The sequence below is a fragment of the Myodes glareolus genome, chromosome 8 (assembly GCF_982192425.1).
Source record: "Myodes glareolus chromosome 8, mMyoGla1.1, whole genome shotgun sequence".
Classification (NCBI taxonomy): Eukaryota; Metazoa; Chordata; class Mammalia; order Rodentia; family Cricetidae; genus Myodes; species Myodes glareolus.
Genome location: NC_142033.1, coordinates 52,612,619 through 52,627,037, shown reverse-complemented (window position 1 = coordinate 52,627,037; position 14,419 = coordinate 52,612,619). Strand labels below are relative to the sequence as shown.

General features: G+C 44.1%; 1 long non-coding RNA gene across 2 annotated transcripts; it reads right to left on the bottom strand.

Moving 5' to 3' along the window:
• Nucleotides 1–12,690: 12,690 nt before the first annotated feature.
• LOC146893854 (uncharacterized) lies at nucleotides 12,691–14,111 on the bottom strand. Of its 2 annotated transcripts, none has more exons than XR_015002557.1 (2): nucleotides 13,927–14,111; nucleotides 12,691–12,981 (listed from the first exon to the last, which is right to left on the bottom strand). It is a non-coding gene; the product is annotated as an uncharacterized LOC146893854 (long non-coding RNA). The 2 variants fall into 2 exon arrangements; XR_015738500.1 differs by lacking the exon at nucleotides 12,691–12,981 and adding an exon at nucleotides 13,390–13,784.
• Nucleotides 14,112–14,419: the final 308 nt, after the last annotated feature.

Here is a 14,419-nt window from a genome sequence, read left to right as displayed (position 1 = left end):
TAAGGTAAGAAGTCTCTCTGGAGCTTACATTTGCATGAAAGAATTAAATATGTGAAATTGTGACAAATTAAACATGATAAATGTAAACAGAAACCAAGTGAAGGAAGTGTGATAATTCCAGAATGAGATTGGAAGATGCCGCTTAAGCCAGGCAATAAAGACTCACGGGAAAGTAAAGCATTTATGCCAAGGCTAGAGAAAGTGATGGTGGGTACGTGAGAAGGTAGAAGGAACACGTGGGAAGAAGTGAGGCCTCCCGGAGATTCATACAGAGGGGATCTTTGGCTTTGAGCAAGGAGGAGGTCATGGAGGGTTGCAGGCAGATGATGGCAGGACCTGATATAGGTCCTGGAAGGATCGTGCCGGTTGCTAAAAGGAGGATAGCTAAGCATAGGCAAAGCACAAAGCCAGGAGTCCAGGACAGGAATCTTGGCAAGAGATGATAGAGTGTGGTGACTTGGGCCAGGATGAGGATGGTATGAGCAGAAATTCTACATCTATTTGAGGATAGAACCAGGCAATTTTCCAGCTGATTGGAGGTGGGAATTTAAGCATAAAAGAGGAATCAAAAATGACTCCATAGTTTGAAGTCTAAAAACATGAAAGTCATGCCATGTAATGAGACGGGGCAGGGGCAGGCTTACTGAGGGAGGATGGGTTTCCTTTCTGGGCGGTGTGTTAAGTCTGAGATGCATATTCCCCATCCAAGTGGGCATGGCAAGTATGCAGTAGGAATTCAGGGGAAAGGTCCAGGCAGAGAAATAAATTTGGAAGTTGTCAGCATATAGATGGAATCTAAAACTGGGGAGCTGGCTGGGATCATAGGTCAAACACATGCATAGAGTAGACATCAAAGAAGCATACACATTCCCCCCATAGTAAGGGGTCTGGAAGCTGAGAAGGGACCACAAAAGAGACTAACTGGAGAAAGGATGGGTACTGGGAGGGACACCTGGCAGAATGCAGGGTTCTGGGAGCCAAGTGAAGAAAGTGCTTCCCGAAGAGGTAGATAAACTACCACAGAGGTCAGCAAACTGAAGCCTGAAAATGGACCCCTCGAATTAGCAACATGAAATCTTCTAGAGACTTAAGAAGAGCAAATTAGGAGCCAAAGACTAATAGGAGTGGGCTGAAAAAAATCAGGACAGGAAGAAGTGGAGACAGAAGACTCCCTGTTCCACCCTGTTCACTGAGTGGTACTGTAACAGAAACAATTAACCAAGACATGGCTGGAGGGGAGCACCAGGCCAACAGGGGGTTTCTTCAGGCAGAAGAAACTGCATCATGATTAGATACATTTGACCAAAGTGACCAGACATGATAGGAAGTTTTCTGTAAGTGTAAATTTTCCCTTTTCTTCTGAAGATTGTTTTAATTTGTAAGTAATCTGATTTCTGCAAATCTTTTAGTAAAATTAATCTACAAAAAGAAACATCATTCTTGTTCATTTCCATGAAACACTGGACAGGACATGTAGGCCATTGTCTGAGAAGCTGAGTTTAGATTAAGCCTGCTGGTCGCCTCCTCCTTCTTGGCTTTCACCCCTCAGTATAGCTGCTATGTTGCTGCTCCTTTCCTTTGTCTCAACACAGGTCAGGCCTGACTGGAGTCCTTAGCCTCCCATCTTTCCAGGAAAATAGACCCACTAACAAGGTAATTCTATCCCAGCAATAGTAAACAATCTTATATTTTTCTTTCTTTGGAAGTTCAAACTCTAGCAGGCATAGCACGAATTCTAATTGAATTCAGAAATTCTGAAATATCTGAAAACAGAATCAGATATAGGGATTGATGCTGAAGATCAGAGAAGCAGAGGCCAGTCACGAGAGAGTTCTTAAATCTACCAATGCTCTAACCAAAAGGGTGATCCTGTCCTCAGACTGCGTCCTCAAACTCCATCCTCAGACTGACTGCATCCTCACACTGCTCTGAGCTCCTGTCTCCTCCCTCTTTATATTCCTCTCTCCACCCAGCCCTATCACTCCTGTCTCCACTTTTCTAGTACTGGAATTAAAGGCCTATGATCCCAAGAGCTGAGCTCATCTTTGCATGAATTGTTTCTCTTTTAGACTGGATCAGTTTCATGTAGTCCAGGGTGCCCTTGAGCTCACAGGATCCGTCTGCCTCTGTCTCCTGAGTACTGGGATTAAAGGTGTGTGCCACCACTGCCTGGCCTCTGTGCCTGACTAGTGTGGCTAGCTCGGTGCTCCGATCCTCAGGCAATTATTTTTTTAGTTCATAAGCAAAATATCACTATAAGCAGGTTTTCAGATGCAGATTATTTGGATTGAATTTTTCTGTTATCCTTAACACCAGCATCTAACAATCAAAAGATTTGGGCAACCAAATGATGGAGAAGTTGGAGTGGTGCCGCCTTCAAGTGAGCCAAGAACCGTGAGGGATGCAAATGGGAGGGACAGCGTAGTGAAATCTCAACTGTCTGGGGTGATCTGGCCGTACGAGCAGTCGCACAAACAATTTCATACAAAGTAACAATAGCAATCATTCTTCTATCTGTGCAGATACATGCCTTCCCTGACACCATGTGTGGTGGTTTGCATAAAATGGCCCCCGTAGACCCATTGGAGTGGCCCTGTCAGGAGGGGTGGCCTTGTTAGAGGAAGTGTGTCACTGGGGGCAGGCTTTGAGATTTCAAAAGTTCAAGCCAGGCTCAATGTCCCCCTCTTCCTGCTACCTGCCAATTCAGATGTAGAATTCTCAGCTACCTCTCCAGCATCATGTTTGCCTGTGTGCAGCCATGCTTCCCGTCATAATGAAAACAGACTGGATCTCTGAACTGGAAGGCGCCACCTCAATGAAATATTTCCCTTCATAAGAGTTGCTGTGGTCCCCATGTCCCTTCACAGCAATGGAAACCCTAACTAAGACACCATTGTTTCTATGTCTATCAGAATTCAACCTATGATCTAGGGCACTCAGATTCATTAGATGAAAGTGAAGATTTACTCACAAGACAAAAATGTTCGAACAGAATGAGTCACCTCCAGGAATGCTGATCCCTGGTACAAATGATGTCAGTAAGAACCCATCTCTTCTCTCTCTTCCTGTGCATTGTCGTCATTCTTACATGGCTTTCTAGAGGCAAGAAAGGCTAGCAAGCTCTGGCAGCTCTTGGGAGTCTTATGTCATAGCGTCTGAAATCCAAGGGCAGAAGCAGCCTCTTTCCTAACAGCTCTAATTAAGCCCGAGGAGGAGGTTCGATTGGCCCATTTTGGGTCATGTGTCAGATCTCGAGACAATCACTGGCCAAGTAGGTAGAGAATTCTAATTAGTGAGGCCTGAGTCACGGCCTGTCCTTGGATGGAGATGAGATCACAGGGAAGCAGGTGCCCTAAAGAGGAATTAGTACTCACTTGCCAAAGAGACAGGAGAAGCATGCTGCAGAGCAACTGGGATTTGGTGTGTGCTCCACTAGTGAGGCCCGTTTTCTCATAAAGGCAAGGTTCCTAGTTAAGTGAAGGATTATTACTGCTCTTAAAGGTCCCCCAGGGTGGAGGAGGGAGTGAAAAGCCTCGGGGAGCACAGGCAGCACCCTCCCTCGGTACTGCTGTCAATTCTGAAACTGAGCTTCTTTAAAAAGAAAACGAACCAAAAGAAACTAGAAGGATTAAATGAATAAAGACAAAAAATTTAAAAGAGAATTTGACAAAAAGTAAATTGACCCAAAGTTTGACTATGTGAAAAACCTAATAAGTAGATTATAAAACCTTTATTGGGGATAAAAGAAATCACAGAGCTAAGGATATAGGTCAGTGGCTCACTTGACTAGAATGTATGAGGCCCCTAGATTCAACTCCCAACACCAAAAAAAGTATTGAAAAAAAGGAGTAAAGTATATAAGAAATAAAAAGAGGCACAATCATATACACAAAAGCAATCAAAAGTCACATAAGGATAAAAAGCCCTAAATATGGATATACAAAATATGCATATGTAAGCAATATGTAAAATATCAACATCTAGTGAATATAAGCGTGAGTTTCCCTGGAGGAATGGAAAGGTGACACCAACCATAGAATGTTTTATGTCCCAAGACTTTCACAGTTGAGTTTTAACTGTTCAACATAGATGGTTAAAATATAACCTGAATAACTCTAGGACATAGAAAAACCTAAGTTTTTCTGTCATTAATATTAGAAGAGAAAATCAACCAAAAAATAAATGAAAAAATGTAATTCAACCAATAAGAATCCAGCAGTTAATAAAAAATAGTAACTAAAGGGTAAATAACAATTACACAAATTAGGGGTTATTTCAAAGCTCAAGAGTTCCACAGAGGAGAAAACTGTTACCATGGTACATTATTACAACAATCTCCCAGTGATGTGTTTTTTATTATAAAAGATAAATTAACTAATTTAAATCAGTGGTTCTCAACCTTCCTAATGCTGTGACCCTTTACTACAGTTCCTCTTGTTGTGGTAACCACCAATCATAAAATTATTTTGGTTGCTACTTAATAACTGTAATTTTGCTACTGTTATGAATCATAACGTAAATATCTGATATGCAGGATATCTGATATTCGACCCCTGTGAATTGAGAATAGCTGATTTCAATTAAAGTTCATAACAACGTGTTACCCTTTGTGAGTCCATGGTTTGGCTGGACTCAGTTCCACGTGGTGCTGCTGTGCGACTTACATAACTGTCTTTGAAAGGGACCAGACAGCTTCTTATCATGCGGAGACTAGCCCATTCTTTAACACAGGACAGTACAGGATACTAAGTGTGGGCCTCTTCCAAGAGCGATGATTCTATTGTGCAATTGCTTATCCTCTTCTGATTGCATCATGCCTGCCCATGTCCAGTTGGCTGGGGCCACATGCATGTGTCAAAATCAATGTGGGAAAGAAGAACGCAGAGGCAGGGTACTCATGCAAGAACAGTTGTTCTAGGTAACAGTCTACCACAACCAGCGAGCCATACATTTGATACAGTGTCAAAGCATTTTCAAATAAATACATAAGATGTGTTAAAGCCAAAAGCAAACACTCATACTGAATCAAATGAAACGACAATGTTTAGTTCTTCCAGAATACACAGCAACACTCTGCTCAGCCTGACATTAATCTAAATAAAAAAATATTAGAACCACCTTCATTAAAACCAAGAACATGAAAATGAAGTTATAATTATTAATGTTATTGGAATTTAATAAATTAATTAAGAATTGAATATAAAATACCTTATGAATATTGAAATAGCATGTTTATGTTGAGAATGTGGTTGTATGCTTTGGAAATCATATGGTTTGGAGCTACAGAGAGGGCTCAGTGGTTAAGAGCATCAACTGCTCTTCCAAAGAGGACCCAGGTTCAGTTCCTAGCACCTGTGTAGCAGCTCCCAACCATCTGTAATTCCAGTTTTAGAGGATCTGATGCCATCTTATGGCTTCTGTGGGCACCTTGCAGGTGAACCACCCATACACAAAAAATTTAAATAAGAAAAGATAATTTTATCAACAGAAATTAAATAAGGAACTTGAAATTATATCTCTTCTGACAGTCAGCACTTAGAAAAAAGAAGAGAAAATACATTTCAATTATAATAAAGATGATATTTTTATTAGAAATGAATTTAAGATGAAGGACTTGAAGTATCAACATCTTATCAAAGATCTAAGCCAAGATCTTAACAGATGGGAGAATACGTCAGCCTTGGCTACAAATATATAAAAGTCCAGCTCACCAAAATTAAGAAATAAACATAAACAATTACTGCTGGAGACAGAAATTATATTAAATTATCTCAAAATGTATGGAAGGATGAGGACCCAAGAGTAAGTAGGAGAAAGTTTTTAAATAGATAAAAGGTTAATATAAAACTAAAGGAAAGCAGATAGTGCAAACTTTTCTCACATCTGTATCTCACACCTGCTCAATTCACTCTCATGTCTTACCAGATAGATACTTCCAGAAGTTTTTTTTATATAAAGTATCTTGTATTTTATATCAAATATTTTTACATAAGTATCTTGATGTTTTCCTGTGGTGTTTTGTACAAACAATAGAATGTTCGCATGCTCAGTCATACTTCTGCTTAAGTCTATAAGATATTTTTAAGCGCATAAAGATCTCTCTTGTCACCTACTGCTTTGACTGCTCTATCTGATCAAGTTACACAGACTTGGTCCACTATTGTTGAATATTGAGGTTGCTTTTAATATTCTGTCAATACAAGTTGTGCCCCAAATATATACGTTTCCCCCTGGCAAATGTATTTGTAGAATCATTTCCCAAACACACAACTGCTGGGAATATGCATTTGGACTTTGGCCAGATTGTCCTCCCTGGGGTCATCCCAAGGGGTCATGGTCTTACCAGCAATGAGTAAGAATGTCTTTGCTAGACACTTCATCGCTGTTGTGTATTGCATAGCTTTTGGATTACTGCCAAGTCAAGAGGCACAAACTCTTTCTCTGCGTACATTTTCTTTGTAATTTTCCCATTTGGAGTAATGTTGAATATCTTTCTTATTTTTTAAAATATATTCAAACTTTATTATAAATAACTTGCCAGTAAAAAACATCGTACATCGAATGAAGTTAACCAGACCCTAAGTATGTACATCAGTGAAGTTCTGTACAGTAGAACAGCCATTCTGAAGCTGGGGAGCTTCACACTGGAGTGTCTACTGTCATTATCAAATACATTTCTGTGCATTTATCCACCACCCAAAAATGAAAAATCCATGTCAGAGTTAAAACTAGAAAGACAATGGGCTTTCTAACTCTTTCCTAACTCAGGTATCCATTTCCTGCATTCAGTCCTTCCTCATCACCTAATAATTAGCCCTTCTTGCTCTTCTTCCCACACGTTATACCGTACCCACGTGTGTAACTGTTTTCATGCATACATAGAGAATATATAGTGTCTTCACATGTATTATGGGCCAGGATCTGCATGAGAGTGGAGAACTCACAGGTTTCTTCTTTATCAGACTGTGTGGCCTTTCTTATATTATGCATTCTGTGTCTATTCATTTGAGCATTGTTTAAAAGCTTATCAATTGTAGGCGAGCTGAAGACAAACATGTAAACAGTTACACAGCATCAATACTAGGGCACACAGACAGAATCGAAGGTGAATGAGTGAGTGCATTCTGATTTGAAAGTTACGGAATGACAGATAAACATAGTGAAATAATAAAAAGGAAAAACCCTTTATGTAAAATTAAGTCCTATGGTCTGAATAGCTGTTTCTGCTACCAAGTGCATATGTTGAAACTTAACTTTACCCAACTTTAATTAAACCTAACTAAACCTAACTTTAAGAGACGGAGAATTTAGGAAATGATCATATCATGAGGGTGAAATCCTCATGTCTGGGGTTAGTGTTTGTGTTAGGGGCCCAAGGGAGCTAATTTATACCTTCTACTTTGTAAGCATACAGAAGTAGTAGCTGAGGAACAGACTGGAAACTGAATTTGTTCTCGGTTTACTCTTGGACTTCTCAGCCTCCAGTAAATTTCAGTTACATATAAATTGCCAGTCAAGGGTCTTTTGTTACAGCCTCTGGGACAGACTAAGACGACACTAAATTATCAAAATAAGAACAGAAGCCAAAGAGCAGAAAGAGCAAATGGCTCTAACATGTGAAACTTTTGCAAAACAAGTAACACAACAATAAACACCTGGGCTGACAACCCAGCTAAGGACCTAAAAACCAAATGCCAGGACACACATGCCCAGATGGCTGTTGGTGTGCCACAGGGTCAACACATGCAGGGAGAGAGTCAGTTCATATGCAGTCAGGAAGGTACCACTTAAAGTGGCAACGATACATCGGTTCACTCAGACTTACTCTGGTGGAAAACACCAAAGAGACATATAATTCCTGATCCTGAAGGAGAAAAATAAAATAAAATAAAAGGGACCTTAGTTCATTTCTGATTGGAAATCTATACTAACTTGGTCCTTCTGGAAAGTGATTTGGCTACATCTGTTATGATTAAAGTACACAAAGGTTTGACCCGAATGTCCCACTCCCTCCTAGAAGAAGCAGAGCATGTGTATTGTTTTAGAACAGTGGCAGAAAGCTAGAGACAATGCCAGCCTGGGGACTGGTTAACTCTGTCACACAGCTGCTGGACCTTGCTACATTCGGCCACTGATGAGAGTACTTTGGAAGTGAAGCAAGTCAATTAAGAGCCAGTTAGGTACTAAATATTAAATGCGCTCTCTCTCTCTCTCTCTCTCTCTCTCTCTCTCTCTCTCTCTCTGGCAAATATTTTATGTATTGATCTTCCTAGATGGCTGTTGGTGCTGATAATCATATGAATTCAGAGGAAAACATAGCAAGGGACAGAGTTTAGTCAGTTTGAGATGATACACTACCCTAAACAGGGTGGCTGATTTCCCAGGTTGGAAGTTGATGGCCGGGTTGGTTTCGAAGTTTCTCCCTAGGTGGCAGAAGTCAGCCTTTCTCAGTGTCCTCACATGGTGGCAGCAGCTGATCTGGGGTCTCTTTCCCTCCATAGAAGGACAGGCAGCCCATTCACTAGGGCTCCAGCCTCCTGAGCTAATCACCTGGTCGAGGGAGCAGGTTTGAATACCACCTCTTTGGGGCCTAGCGCTTCGATTTCTGGGTTGGGTGGGTATTTGAACATTTAGATTACAGTAGACTAGTGCTAAATTCTCACATGTTCCTAGGGTATCAAGGCCGTGTAGAGGGGGCTTCTTACAGGGGAGAAGAAATAAATCAATGCTTATAATAGGAGATTCCAACACGTTTGATGAGCAGCCCGTGTACCCATGAAAATTCCTCCCTGTTTCACAATGGAGAAAGACTCCTGAGCCTGTCTGGGCTTCACAGTTAGGCAATTACTGAACCATAAATATCATGCAAGCCTCCTGACTTTCCCATGGCTTGACTCTGAACCATTCCCAGATAAATATAACTAAGTCACGGGCGTAAAATTGATGTGTGCAAATGGATAAATGACAAAGACTTGGCTATGTGCACGGGAATCTGGAACTGACCCTGAGACTACAGGGCTCTAAAGTGTCGCTCTGCTGGTGGAGCAAAGGTGGCTCCCTTGCTGCCCAGGAGAAGGAAAGAACGCGTGGGTGGCTGAAGTCACGCACCCGCCCTGTGGTCTCACCCCAGGTGTCTCCTGCCCATTTGTGGCAAACAGTGCGCTCGGAGGATTAGTGTGGAGTAGGATGGGTGAACAGATGCAACAGATTAGAGAGGAAGTCTGTTCCTGGGTGGCTCTGGCAATCTGGCAGGCTCTGGCAGAAGAGGGGGAAGAGAGAATGGCTGAGGGAAAGAGTAAGGAGAATGTAGGATTTCACAATCATCTGAACGCTCCTGTCGGGGTGTGTGTGAAAAGCTACTTAAATTATAAGCAAGGGGAACAGGGGAGGGGGCAATAGGATGGGAAAGACAGACTTCTCTGGAAACTAAGTGGGCAATCTGACCCAGCATTTTCAGTCCCTTGGTCTCCAAATCTGTCTATGAGGGTGTAAGGATCTAACGCCTACGGCTGAAGTGCAGAATAGTACTAACTTTTCAAAGTAAGTAGCTGGCTGTGTGTTTTGGTTGTTATTAAAGGTCTATTGCCTGTGATATACTAGACTGGCATCTGGGAGTCAATCATCCCTCTGACCTGAGGGATGCAGGGAGACCTCAGCCACAGGACACAGACAGTAAGCAGCTAGGATCTGGTTTCTGTGCAGGCACCCTTGCTATGGCAAAGGCACGGGTGATAAGACTGCAGATCCCCGGCTGAGTGGCCCAGTGGCCATGGTAGAGGCATCCAGGTTTGTGGGGGGAGGTGTTCCCTTCTTTCTTCATCAGACATTGATCTGTCAGCCCTGTGTTGCCCACACGCATCCTGGGCACCTTACACAGAGCTCTCAAATGTGTGGGAAGCTGCAGACACAGCCCAGAAGGCAAGGTTTATTTTTATTTAGAAAGGTTGAAGAGGAGAAATGTGAAGTTGGTCTAAATACTTAGGCAATGAGACGATGGACTGATGCTGTAACCAAGGAACCTAGATGGAGGGGAGAAGCAGAAAGCCGCCTTCCTGAAGCTGGGCCTCCATAGTAAGGCAACAAATCCAAGGTTGTTAGGAGGCAAGAGAAGTTGTTGCATGGCCCAGGGACACCGTGGCATCCACTTCCTGCCTCGGTCTGTTCTTGCAAAGGTCGGCACTGGCTACCAGACTAACAAACCCCTGGAATCCTCTGGTCTTAGTAGCTTTACTGGTCGCTAGGGGTGTACCAACTTCACAGAATTTTTAAGAGAGTTTTAAAAATCGAGGCAAAGTACTGGCATAAGAATCGCTTCGGATATGTGAGCTATTACTACTCTATAGAAGCCCTACTAAAACAATAGGTTAGTGGATACTCTTGTATGAAAAATCGGCCTTTCTAGACACAGCCCAGGACTGTGTGTTTGTGAGCATGCTCTGTAGGGCTTTGCCTGAGCAGCCAGGTCTGGAACTAGGATCCTGTACTCCCATGCAACACTGACTAGAACTCTCACCCTAGGCTGTCTTGGCAGGATTCAGACTATGGCTTAGGAAACCACTGGTGCCCAACACACGGTGCCCATCCCTCTCTCCTGCCATCATTCTACCCATGCCACGTTCTACATATCCCATGGCATATTCATCCTCCACCTGCCCCTCAGTCACAAACTGGTTGTCTTTTCTTCTACTACTACCTATTTTACACTCATTGACAAGTGCCACAAGCACACCCTAAGCCCAACCTGTCCTCCCCACCTCTGACCAAAGGCACTGCTATTCATACTTTGCCTCATCTACCATCCAGAGCCAAAGATACCCTGGAAAGAAGGCCTCAAACCCCAGGTCCCCTGATTGCAAAGTTGAGACATTTAGAAGTAACAGGTTCCTGTTCCTCAGCATGGGCCTAAAGGCCCTCCCTCTCTGACCTTATCTGGCCCCCGGCAGCCCTCCCTGAGCACAGAGACTTCGCCCTTTTAAAGTGTGGGCAGCTTTTTGGCTGACTCAGCATTGGCATAGGCCTTTGCTTCTGCCTGGAACCCTGTCTTCACCCCGCATGGCCCCAGCCTCTGCTCAGTTGCCACCCTCTCCCTGGATGCCGGCTCCCCAGAGAGACAGACACAACTTCTGCTGCCAAAGATGGAATTCTGGGACCCCACCCGCATCACCCAAAGGGTGACTTGTGCTCTCCAGAGCTGAGTGGGGCACAAGAGTGTCCAGGACTGCTAAGAGGATTATATGTACATTTCTTTAAATAGTGCCAGGCATGTGGTACATGCCAAATCAATGTATGATGTGAGCCCATATTTATCCTGTGGAATCATGACGATTTATTCACGTGTCTGTCTCCTTAGGAAACTCTGAGACAGTTGGGGTCTTACTCACCAGTGTATGAAGGCCAACTGGCAGGGTGCCTGGCATAAAGAAGTCACCTGTACCGAGCACAGTTGCACCCCTCCTACCAAGTGCATGCCCTCATAGGATGTCAACATGAGCCCTTACTTGGAAATGGTCTTTGCAAATGCAGCTAGATGAGATCACATGGAGTCAGGTCAGGACTACAACCCTGTGGAAGACTGTGAGGAGACACGCAACAGACACAGTCCCAGAGGAAAGAGGCCCGTGATGGGAGAGGCCGAGACTAAGTTCTGCAACTCGGAGCCAAGGAGCCACAGAGATTGTCCGTGAAGCCAGAAGCCAGGGAGAGCAGTGGAGGACTTGTCCTGGGAGCCTGCAGAGAGCGGTCAGCCCTCTCAACAGTAGGGGTTACTGTGAAAGAATGGCTTTCTGAGCAAGTGAGAGAATGAATAAAGAAGTAACCAGACCCCTCTCCCAGTGCTCTGAACCCCAGGACAGGGTGAACATCTTCCTCCTCTGGGTTTGCAAGGCTCTCACAAGAGGGACAGTTCTCCCCACCATCAGTGTAGAGATAATGCAGGAGATACCTTGTCTCAGACCAGCTCAATTCAACATGACCCAAGAAGCCAGAGCCACAACCTGCCAAGACACTGTCCTCTGTCCAGGAGGGTGGGGGTTTCTTTCACATCCTAAGTCACTTAAAGCCTTCCATTGTCTGGAAAATCCCAAGTGCCTGCCAATGTCCGGTGCTGGGCTCATACTGTGTGTCCCGGCTCCTGCTCCTGCTCTGGCCTCTCTAAGGAAACCTATCACTTCTCCTCTCCTCTCAAACCTTAGAGGTGTGAGTATACATACACAGAAACACAGACACACACATAGATACAGGCATGCACACATGCACACACACACATTATATATAGAGAGAGGGGCGGGTAGAGGGGGGAAGGAAGGAAGGGAGGGAGGGAGAGGGAGAGCTCTATTTCCCAAGGGGGTCATTTGACAAAGACAAAAATAGCTCAAAGAAACCACAGAGGAAATTATATTTCTGGCAAAAATCTTCACCCCTCAATGTGCCACTGACTCGGCCAGTTCTTTTTGTTCTATCCATATGTGGCATCACCCAAGGCATAAAAGCACCCAGCCACTCTAATAATCTTCCCTGTCTCCTCTCTTACTCTCCATTTCCCATATTTCTTAGCCCTTTCCCTGTATTCTCTATGGCAAGCTATGGGTTGAAGGCATTTCTCTACAGAATTATCAGGTGGCTAGGGCAGTGCCAACTAATAGAAGTGATCACATTAAGTTTTTATCAAGCATCTTCTCCATGCAGGCACCATTAACTTCATTTAGTGTTTATTATGCCCCAAGAATGGCCATCCATTCCACTTCGGTGATGGGGACACTGAGTCACGGAGGATTGGTCAGTTTTCCGAGGTTATGCAGTGAACAAGGGCTCACAAGCCTGCAGCTGATGGCAGTTAAGCAGAAGTCCTACCACTGCAAGAAGCATCCTCACACTTTCATCACTAAAGACTCTGAAATGACCATTCTTAGCGCGCTCACCCTTTTTTGTTGCGTTTCTAGGAACAAACACTGTAATTTTTCTGAGTAATACTCCATCAGAAACCTATATGGAAACAGAATAAGGTGACATTGGAGTCAGTGAAATATATATGGCTTTCCTGGATCCACCCTACAGCTAACTGTGTAAGCTTTCATAAGATACCCCCATCTCTGGACACTGATCTGTCTGACGGAAATGCTAGCAGAGGTGGAATCACGACTAAACGATTTTACTCCCATCAGCCTCTCCTACCTATGGAGACTCCTATGAAGTTCTGGCTAATGAGGTAGGATGGTCTCCCCTTAGGTCCCTTCCAGAGTTACCCATTAACTTAGGTCATTGTCACATTAAGAAATTCAAAGCTAAACGTTATCTGAGGAAATCAGGCATTTGAGTTCTGGCTCCAAAAGGCCAACTGAACTCTTATAAAGATATTAGGGGGAACTGAATAAATCACTCCTTGCCAAGCAGTAACACTTCCTATTTATTGGGAAGACGTGATGTACTGAAGTGAACGGTTGACTTCGATTGCAAAGATAGATAAGGTGTGGGCCCTGGCTCGGTAGAGAATGCCTATGATCACTTTCTCCGCCCAGATGATCAATCCAAGTTTGTAGAAACCAATGGAGACGAAATGGTTAAAAACCCACACGAGATGCTGTTGGGAAACTCGGTGCTTTTGTGAAGCTGTGAGTTTTCTGATACATGTCTGGACAGGGACCTTTACAAAGACACACTCTAGTGTGAAAGGAGGGTGTTGCCAAGTGTCCTCTCCACATCCCTTCTGCCCCATGCCCCAGGAGATACTTCTCTTGGACCATGCATGTCCTGGGGCTTCCTTGTCCTCTGGCTCCTAGTACCCGTGGCTGAGGAAATGGACAAGAAAAGGCACATAGTGTTTTTGCCTTCAGCTTCCTGCCACACAAGCTGTAACTTGGCAGGGCTGCAGCCTTCTATCTTTGTGACACCCCTATTGAGCAACCTCTTTCTTTTGACTCCCGTCCTTACCTTCATCCACCAAGCAGGTGAACTGGGAGGTGAGGCTGCGAAGCATGGCGTAGGGGATTAGGGAAGCGGGTCCAGTGAAGGAGGGCAGCATCACAAGGCAAGCAGATCGGCAGGAATGAGCATGGATGAGCCGCCCGGCTCAGAGCTCTGGGAAACAGACTGAGCCTCAGAGTTACCCGACCTGAGCGGGGAGGGGGGGGAGGGTGGGGCTTCTACCTCTTCAAATGTGGCGGCTTGGCAGCAGAGCTAATTCTAACCAGCCTCGCACTCACGTTAATTTATGAGTCAGCCCCTGTTCCTTATGGCTCCTACAGCTACCCGTACCTTGGTGAATCGCCCCCTCATGACATTCTCTTCCGCCATCATCTGTCTTTCTTGCCCTGCCTCTTTACAAAAGTGAAGGTTCAAAACCCTGCATGTTTTCCTTCACATTTCTGTCTGTCTGTACATGCTTGCATCCCACCCACAGCCCTGCCACCAGCCAAGGCTTCTT